Source organism: Trachypithecus francoisi, unplaced genomic scaffold (genome assembly GCF_009764315.1).
Source record: "Trachypithecus francoisi isolate TF-2019V2 unplaced genomic scaffold, Tfra_2.0 Lachesis_group1, whole genome shotgun sequence".
Lineage (NCBI taxonomy): Eukaryota > Metazoa > Chordata > Mammalia > Primates > Cercopithecidae > Trachypithecus > Trachypithecus francoisi.
Window position 1 is genome coordinate 76,233,067 of NW_022681454.1, and position 9,767 is coordinate 76,242,833.

A 9,767-nucleotide genomic window follows, 5' to 3' on the forward strand; every position below is an offset into this window, starting at 1 on the left:
TGACATACTCTTTTGAGATGGGGTCTTGCTTTGTCGCCCAGGGTGGAGTGCAGCGGCGTGATCTCAACTCGCTGCAACGTCTGCCTCCCAGGTTCAAGCAATTCTCTCGCCTCAGCCTCCCAGGTAGCTGGGACTACAGGCGTGCATCACCATGCCCGGCTAATTTTTGTATTTTTTGGTAGAGACGCGGTTTTGCCATGTTGGCCAGGCTGGTTGCAAACTCCTGAGCTCAAGTAATCCGCTCACCTCGGTTACGGCTGTAAAGAACTGCACACACAATGAATACAGTGGCTTATCTAAAAATGCCGGCTTATGCTATCTCAGATCTCTCTGTACAAGTAGAATCAGGGCCCGGCATGGTGGCTCACACCTGTAATCATAGCACTTTGGCAGGCTGAGGAGGGCAGATTGCTTGAGCCCAGGAGTTTGAGACCAGCCTGGGCAACATAGTGAGATCTTGTCTGTAGAAATAACAAAGAAAATTAGCCGGCATGGTGGCATATGCCTGTAGTCCCAGCTTCTCGGGAAGTGGAGGTGGGAGGATCACTTAAGCCGGGGGCTGTCAAGGCTGCCGTGAGCTGAGATCATGCCACCGAACTCCAGACTGGGCAACAGAGTGAGACACTCTCAAATAAAAAAATAAAAATAGGCCGGGCGCGGTGGCTCAAGCCTGTAATCCCAGCACTTTGGGAGGCCGAGACGGGCGGATCACGAGGTCAGGAGATCGAGACCATCCTGGCTAACACGGTGAAACCCCGTCTCTACTAAAAAAAAAAAAAAATACAAAAAAACTAGCCGGGCGAGGTGGTGGGTGCCTGTAGTCCCAGCTACTCGGGAGGCTGAGGCAGGAGAATGGCGTAAACCTGGGAGGCGGAGCTTGTGGTGAGCTGAGATCTGGCCACTGCACTCCAGTCCGGGCGACAGAGCGAGACTCCACCTCAAACAAAAATAAAATAAAATAAAAATAAAGCAGAATCAGGGTACGACTGTTTTATACATTTACTTTTATGTCAAAAGGATGAAATTAATCTGCCAAGTGTTGGTAGATTATGGTCTTTAGTAAATTTATTTATTTTTTTGAGGAGCCTCGCGCTGTCACCCAGGCTGGAGGGCAGTGGTGCAATCTCTGCTCACTGCAACCTCCACCTCCCAGGTTCAAGCAATTATCCTGCCTCAGTCTCCTGAGTAGCTGGGACTACAGGTGCTCGCTACAACACCTGGCTAATTTTTGCATTTTTAGTAGAGATGGGGTTTCACCATGTTGACCAGGCTGGTCTCCAACTCCTGACCTCAGGTGATCCACCAGCCTTGGCCTCCCAAAGTGCTGGGATTACAGACCTGAGTCACTGTGCTCAGCTAGTCTTTAGTAAATTTAAACTGGTGGTTAGATGTCATAATAGAGGGAAGCCAGTAAGATGTTACTCATTATTGTTTGTTGTTTTAATAAACACTAAATTAAGCATTCCAAATACACCTTCTGTGTAAAAAGAAACTTTTAACATAATGCCTCTAAAACTTAGGTACTATTGGAAAATATGAAAGTGTTTGTTTTGAGACGGAGTCTTGCTCTATTGCCAGGCTGGAGTGCAGTGGCACAATTTCAGCTCACTACAACCCCAGCCTCCTGGGTTCGAGCTATTCTCCTGCCTCAGCCTCCCGAAGTGTTGGGATTACAGGTGTGAGCCACCACGCCCGGCTAAGTAGTTCTATCTTAAGAACACAAGGATAGGCTGGGTGCGGTGATGCATGCCTGTAATCCCAGCACTTTGGGAAAGGAAACAAAGGAAGGAAAGGAAGGAAAGAAGGAAGGAAGAAATTCGACTTTAGGCCGTGACTCACACCTGTAATCCCAGCACTTTGGGACGCCGAGGGGGGAGCGAATCACCTGAGGTCGGGAATTCAAGACCATCCTGACCAACATGGTGAAACCCCATTTCTACTAAAAATACAAAAATTAGCTGGGCATGGTGCAGGTGCCTGTAATCCTAGCTACTTGGGAGGTTGAGGCAGGAGAATCGCTTGAACCTGTGAGGCGGAGGTTGCAGTGAGCCTAGATCATGCCACTGCCCTCCAGCCTTGGCGACAGAGCGAAGACTCTGTGTCAGGAAAAGAAAAAAAAAAAGAAATTCAACTTTATAAGATATTAAGGGACATCATGCTGATTTTGGAAATGTTAAGTAGAAAACAGAATATTTAAGAGACCATAACAAATTATGATATTTATGCATATTCCTTTAGACTTACACTTACTTACTAGATTTCAAAGATATAGGGGTCCGATTTTTTTTTTTTTCCTTGAGAAGGAGTATCACTCTGTTGCCCAGGCTGGAGTGTAGTGGAGCAATCCCAGCTCATTGCAACCTCCACCTCCTGGGTTCAAGCAATTCTCCTGCCTCAGCCTCCTAAGTAGCTGGGATTACAGGCGTGTGCCACCACACCTGGCTAATTTTGGTATTTAGTAGAGATGGGGTTTCACTGTGTTGGCTAGGCTGGTCTTGAACTCCCAACATTAAGTGATCTGCCCACGTCAGCCTCCCAAGGTGCTAGGATTACAGCGTAAGCAACCACGCCCAGTCAGATCTGATTTTGTAATAACCTATAACATTTAGGATTTAGTAATACAATAGTAGATAACTTACATCTACAAAATGAACGTGGATCAGCATGAAGTTGTGAGAGGTGTGATATTAATAAAAATAAGTGCATTAGGTTGCAAATGCTGATTCCATGTTGAGAAATCATGCATTTCAATCCGCATATACAAGTAAGTAACAAGTTAACAGTAAGCAGTTAACAGTGGTTAATTCTGGAGAAGAAACAAATTAAAGAGAGTTAGTAGGAAGAGAGCTAATCAAGATGAATTCTGAGAATGTAATTGTGTGAGCTGTGACTTAAACATTAATTAGAGCACATAAAGGAAGACATGAAAATTGTGGTATTTCAAAGTTAATAAAAGAGTTAGATATTGTTCTCTAAGATTGCCTCTTCTGGTAGAATCTTCAGTACTGGTAAATTTCCACTTGCAGTTTATCCCTTAAGATCTTCCATCAAGCTTTCATAAATTTTAAATCTTATAGTACTGTTATGACTTATACAGACGTTTGATGTAGCTGAGTTTGAACGTCTTTGGTCACAAATTGGAACCCTTCAGTGTATTAACAGACTGTATAAAGTCTCATTCAAGGAGCTGAGATGAGCACCCCAGCCCCCAACAGCTGAATGGGGTAAAGTGAATGACTGTCATAGGTCACAACACATTAATCAAATTAAAAATTGAGTCTACACCAACACTGGCATAGAAATTAGCAATGATATAAAAGAAATGAGAAGGGAAAGTTCTTCTTGACCGGAGAAATTTATCAGCTAATATATAAGGTATGATAGTAATAACTGATTCAAGCAAGAATCAACAGATGTTAAAATCAGTGGGTTTGTTGAGGAAGAGACTCAATGTATCCTCCCACAGAATTATGAGAAGAAACTTTACAGTAGAGAAATCTGGCAGACAACACCTTAACCACCTAACACAACAAATATTGGAATAAGCTGACATCATGTGCCTTCTGATGTAATATAACACAGTTAAGTATCCTTGCCAAAATGCGTAACCTGAACTGAAGCTGGAAGAAACAGAAAAAAATAAATTAAGGGACATTCTTTAAACATCTGGTGCACACCCTTTAAAGTGTCATTGTTAAAGACAAAGGCTAAGGAATTGTTCCAAGTTAAAGGAAACTGAAGAAATGTAACAACTGCAATGGATAATAAATGGAGGGGATTAGGTATCAAGATATTTATGTTTGAAAAGACATTTGTTGAGCATCCCAAATCCAGAAATCTGAAACTTTCTGAGCACTAACATGATGCTCAAAGAAAATGCTCATTGGACCATTTCAGATTTTTGATTTTCAGATTCGGGATGCTCAACTGGTAAGTATAATGCAAATACTCAAAAATCCAAAATCCAAAACACTGTAGTCCCAAGCTTTTTGGTTAAGGGATACTCAATCTGTAGAGACTGTATATTAGAACATTACATTAATTTTTCTGGGTGCAGTCGCTCACACCTGTAATCTCAGCACTTTAGAAGGCCAAGGCGAGCAGATCACTTGAGGCCAGGAGTTCCAGAGTCTGGCCAACATAGTGAAACCCCGTCTCTACTAAAAACACAAAAATTAGCCAGGAGTGGTGGCATGCGCCTGTAATCCCAGCTACTCAGAAAGCTGAGGCATGAGAATAGCTTGAAACCGAACCTGGGAGGTGCAGGTTGCAGTGAGCTGAGATTGTGCTAGACAACTGTCTCAAAAAAATTTTTTTTTAATAATACTTCAATGTCCCAAATGTATTATATTGATTGTAGAAGAAAATGCCCTTATCCTTAGGAGATACAAATGACATATTTAGAAAGGGTATATCTGCAACTGAATTTCTAGTGGTTTAGCAAATAACATAAATATATAGAAAGCAAATGTGAGTGGTGAATCCAACTGAGGAGTATGTTTTCTTTTCTTTTTTTGAGACAGAGTCTCATTCTGTCACCCAGGCTGGAGTGCAATGGCACGGTCTCAGCTCACTGCAACCTCCACCTCTGGGTTCAAGCGATTCTCCTGCCTCAGTCGCCCAAGTAGCTGGCATTACAGGTGTGTGCCACCATGCCCGGCTAATTTCTGTATTTTTAGTAGAGATGGGGTATTCACCATGTCGGCCATGCTGGTCTTGAACTCCTGAGCTCAAGTGATGTGCCCGCCTTGGCCTCCCGAAGTGCTGGGATTACAGGCATGAGCCACCACACCCGTCCTAGTATACCATTCTTTCAACGTCTCTATGAGCTTGAACCTTTCTCAAAATAAAGTTGAAAAAAATATCTTTTTCAGCCAGTCGTTTCAACGTCTCTGTAAGCCTGAACCTTTCTCAAAACAAAGTTGAAAAAAGTATCTTTTTTGGCCGGGTGCGGTGGCTCACCCCTGTAATCCCAGCACTTTGGGAGGCCAAAGTGGGAGGACTACTTCAGGTCAGGAGTTCGAGACCAGCCTGGCCAACAGGCGAAACCCCATCTCTACTAAAAATACAAAACTTAGCCAGGTGTGGTGGCGCATGCCTGTAGTCCCAGCTACTTGGGAAGCTGAGGCAAGAAAATTGCAGTGAGCCGAGGTTGCAGTGAAACAAGATCGCACCACTGCATTCCAGACCCTGTCTCAAAAAAAACAATAATCTTTTTCAAAGCTTGCTATTTCTTGATACTTAAGATGACTCTCCTTTTTTTTTTTTTTTTTTTTGAGATGGAGTTTCGCTCGTTGCCCAAGTTGAAGTGCAATGGTGTGATCTCGGCTCACTGCAACCTCCGCCTCCTGGGTTCAAGCAATTCTCCTGCCTAAGCCTCCCAAGTAGCTGGGACTACAGGCATGTGCCACCATGCCCGACTAATTTTGTATTTTTTCAGTAGAGATGGCATTTCTCCATGTTGGCCAGGCTGGTCTCAAACTCCCGATCTCATGTGATCCACCCGCCTCGGTCTCCCAAAGTGCTGGGATTACAAGCGTGAGCCACCATGCCTGGCAATTCTCCTTACTTTGTTAAGGCATCCAGAAAGAAAACAGTCTGTTTACAAAGAGATTTCAACGTTATCAGAATTTTAAAATCACAGTAAAATCACCATTGTGTATTAGTTAATATCAATATACACATACCATTCTTGGCCTAGGCAATTAACTCTTTGTCCCAATAAGGGCCAGTATGTGAAAATAAAAGCATTGTGGCTCTCATGGAAATGTTAACAGATCAACACAAAGGCTTACATACTACTTATATACCAGTAAAATGCTCACTACTTTGCAAACCATGCAAAAAAGATGAGCTATACAACTTAACCAGAAATTGAGAACGCACCTTTTCTTTAATAGTTGGTTTGTTATCTAGTGAAAGAGGTCTTAATGCTAGTACTATATGCCAAGCAAATGCCACTCTATGGATAGATGTGCTACACATCCACTTTATAGATGAGGAAACAGGCTTAGTAAAGTTAAAATGATCTGCCTGATTATAGATGAGAAGCCCCTTGTAAACCTGGCTCCCACTGCAGGGCCCACAAAGCTCTCGATACAGTGAACTTCAAATCCTTTGAAAAGAGCCACTTTCGGCTGGGCGTGGGGGTGGCTCACACCTGTAATCCCAGCACTTTGGGAGTCCGAGGCAGGCGGAACACGAGGTCAGGAGATGGAGACCATCCTGACCAACAACATGGTGAAACCCCATCCCTACTAAAAATACAAAAACTGGCTGGGCATGGTGGTGGGTGCCTGTAATTCTAGCTACTCCAGGAGGCTGAGGCTGGATAATCGTTTCAACCAGGGAGTCGGAGGTTGCAGTGAGCTGAGATCGCACCACTGTACTCCAGCCTGGGTGACAGAGCGAGACTCCGTCTCAAAAAGAAAAAAAAATAAGAAAAGCCACCACTTTCTTCACACTGACCTCCCTGAGTAGCAAATGTTAGCATATGGGTCTTAGAACTTTCATCAATCTGCCTTTATGAAGCTGAGGATGAGTTTCAATAGGCTGCTCACCCTACTATACTGTTAACTCTTCCTACATTCAACCCAAGTGAGACTCTTGGGAAGAAAAAGGGATGGGGCAACAAGGCAAGTGTGAATGTGTAATATATGTAAAAACCCTTACCAGGGATAGTTGTGGGAAAGCAACAGCAAAAGACTGGAGAAAGACCTTGTACCAATTACTTCCTTCATTAAACACACCAAATCAGATTATCAAAGGATTTATATATTCAAGATAAACTCCCCATATATCCCAGATGAGATAGAAAATTTCATGCTACTCATCATCGACTCTACCATAATAAAATCAATTCTTAGAAAATTCATTTTGTGGTCGGGCATGATGGCTCACACCTGGAATCCCAGCACTTTAGGAGGTCAAAGCTGGTGGGCTGCTTCAGTCCAGGAGTTGAAAACCAGCCTGGGGAACAAGGCAAAACAAGAAAGAAAGAAAAGAAAGAAAATAAAAGAAAAGAAAGAAAGAAAAGAAAGGAAGGAAGGAAGGAAGGAAGAAGGAAGGAAGGAAGGAAGGAAGGAAGGAAGGAAGGAAGGAGGGAGGGAGGGAAAGGAAAGAAGGAAGGAAGGAAGGAAGGAAGGAAGGAAGGAAGGAAGGAAAAGAAAAGAAAGAAAGAAGAGAGAGAGAGAGAGAGAGAGAGAGAGAGAGAGAGAGAGAGAGAGAGAGAGAGAGAGAGAGAGAGAGAGAGAGAGACCGACCAGCTGGGTGCGTGGCATGCACCTGTAGTCAAGAAGCTGAGGCGGGAGGATTGCTTGAGTCCAGAAGGTTGAGGCAGCAGCAATGAGCCATGATGGTGCCACTGCACTACAGCCTCGGCAACAGAGCAAGACCCTGTCTCAAGGGGAAAAAAAAATTCATTTTGCTTTGTTGCCGATAAGGAGTTTTGCAGGAAGTGGGAAGAGGGTGAATAACTCACCAATCCAAATATGAAATACTCTTCTCCAGACTCAATCTTCCAGATCTGATGCTGCATCAAAACAAAATGTGGCGGGGCATGATGGCTCATGCCTATAATACGCTTTTGAGAGGAGGATGCAGGTGGTGTGGTGGGGCAGGTCTGTAGTCCCAGCTACTCAGGAGGCTGAGGCAAGAGGACCGCTTGAGCCCAGGAGTTGAAGGCTGCAGGGACTGTGACCATGCCACCACACTCCAGCCTGGGAGAGAGTAAGACCCTTTCTCAAAACAAAAAAACAGGCCGCGCATGGTGGCTCACGCCTGTAATCCCAGCACTTTGGGAGGCCAAAGTAGGAGGAATACTTCGGTTCAGGAGTTCGAGACCAGCCTGGGCAACATGGTGAAACCCCATCTCTACTAAAATACAAAAATAAGCTGGGCGTTGCAGCGGACACCTGTAATCCCAGCTACTCAGGAGACTGAGGTAGGAGAATCTCTTGCATCTGCCTTGCAGGAGGCCGAGGTTGCAGTGAAAGGAGATCATGCCATGGCACTCCATCCTTGGCAACAGAGCAAGACTCTGTCTGGGAGGGTGGGGACACAGGCTGGGCATGGTGGCTCACATCTGTAAACACCAGCATTTAGGGAGACTGAGGTGGGAGGATCATCTGAGCCCACCCTGGGCAACACAGTGAGAACTCCATCTCATTTTATAAAAAACAAAGTAACAGCAACCGGGTGCGGTAATCCCAGCACTTTGGGAGGCTGAGGCGGGTGGATCATGAGGTCAGGAGATTGATACCACCCTGGCCAACATGGTGAAACCCTGTCTCTACTAAAATTACAAAAATTAGCCAGTGTGGCGGCACACGTCTATAGTCCCACCTACCTGGGAGGCTGAGGCAGGATAATCACTTGAATCCAAGAGACGGAGGTTGCAGTGGGCCAAGATTGTGCCACTGCACTCCAGCCTGGCAACAGAACAAGACTCCATCTCAAAAAAATAAAAAAAACAACAAAATACCATTATATTGCTTCAAAGCCCCACGTGGCCAGAGAGGTCTCTCAACTCTTCCCTAAATTGCACAAAAACATACGCCTTGCTCAACATACAGTTCAACTGTAAGTTTCTGTTAACAGAGGAAGCAGAGGCTTACTACGAGATTATCACTTTCCCTTGGGTTTCTTCTCAGAGCTTCATTAAACACAATAAAAGCTTAAAATCATGCCCTGGCACCAATGAACACTGTACTGTGTAACTCAATTTATCTTCCCGTCCAAACATCTGGTGGTGGGATGCAGCAGCTCACACCTATAATCTCAACACTTTGGGAGGCCAAATCGGGAGGATTACTTGAGGCCAGGACTTTTGACACCAGCCGGGGCAATATAGTGAGACCTCATGTCTATTTAAAAAAAAAAAAAACATCTGGCCAGGCACAGTGGCTCACGCCTGTAATCCCAGCACTTTAGGAGGCTGAGGCGGGTGGATCACGAGGTCAGGAGTTCAAGACCAGCCTGGCCAACTAAAACTACAAAAATTGGCCAGGCACGGTAGCAGCCACCTGTGATTCCAGCTACATGGGAGGCTGGGGAAGAAGAGTCACCTGAACCCAGGTAGCAGAGGTTGCAGTGAGCCAAGATCATGCCACTGCACTCTAGCCTGGGTGACAGAGACTGTTTCAAAATTCAGTAATTCCAGGCCTGCTACTGAAAAGGGATACGCATATTAAAACTATTAAGGGGACTTGTGGTTGGGAAGTAATTATTTAAAATCTTGTGTGAATTGTCCAATTTCTCCCCCACCTCCCACCAAGCAGTGTATGCTTTGGGTTACTACCCATACTGGATTGTTAACTCAAACAACATGCTGTGACTTTTCTACCTACAACTGGTCACCTGTGATAAATACATACTTTTTTTTTTTTTTTTTTGAGACGGAGTCTTGCTCTGTGGCCCAGGCTGGAGGACAGTGGCCGGATCTCAGCTCACTGCAAGCTCTGCCTCCCGGGTTCACGCCATTCTCCTGCCTCAGCCTTCCGAGTAGCTGAGACTACAGGCGCCCGCCACCTCGCCCGGGTATTTTTTTTGTATTTTTTTAGTAGAGACGGGGGTTTCACCGTGTTAGCCAGGATGGTCTAGATCTCCTGACCTCGTGATCCGCCCGTCTCGGCATCCCAAAGTGCTGGGATTACAGGCTTGAGCCACCGCGCCCGGCCAATACATACTTTTTTAAGACGGAGTCTCGCACTGTCGCCTGGGCTGGAGTGCAACGGTGCAATCTCGCCTTACTGCAACCTCCACCTCCT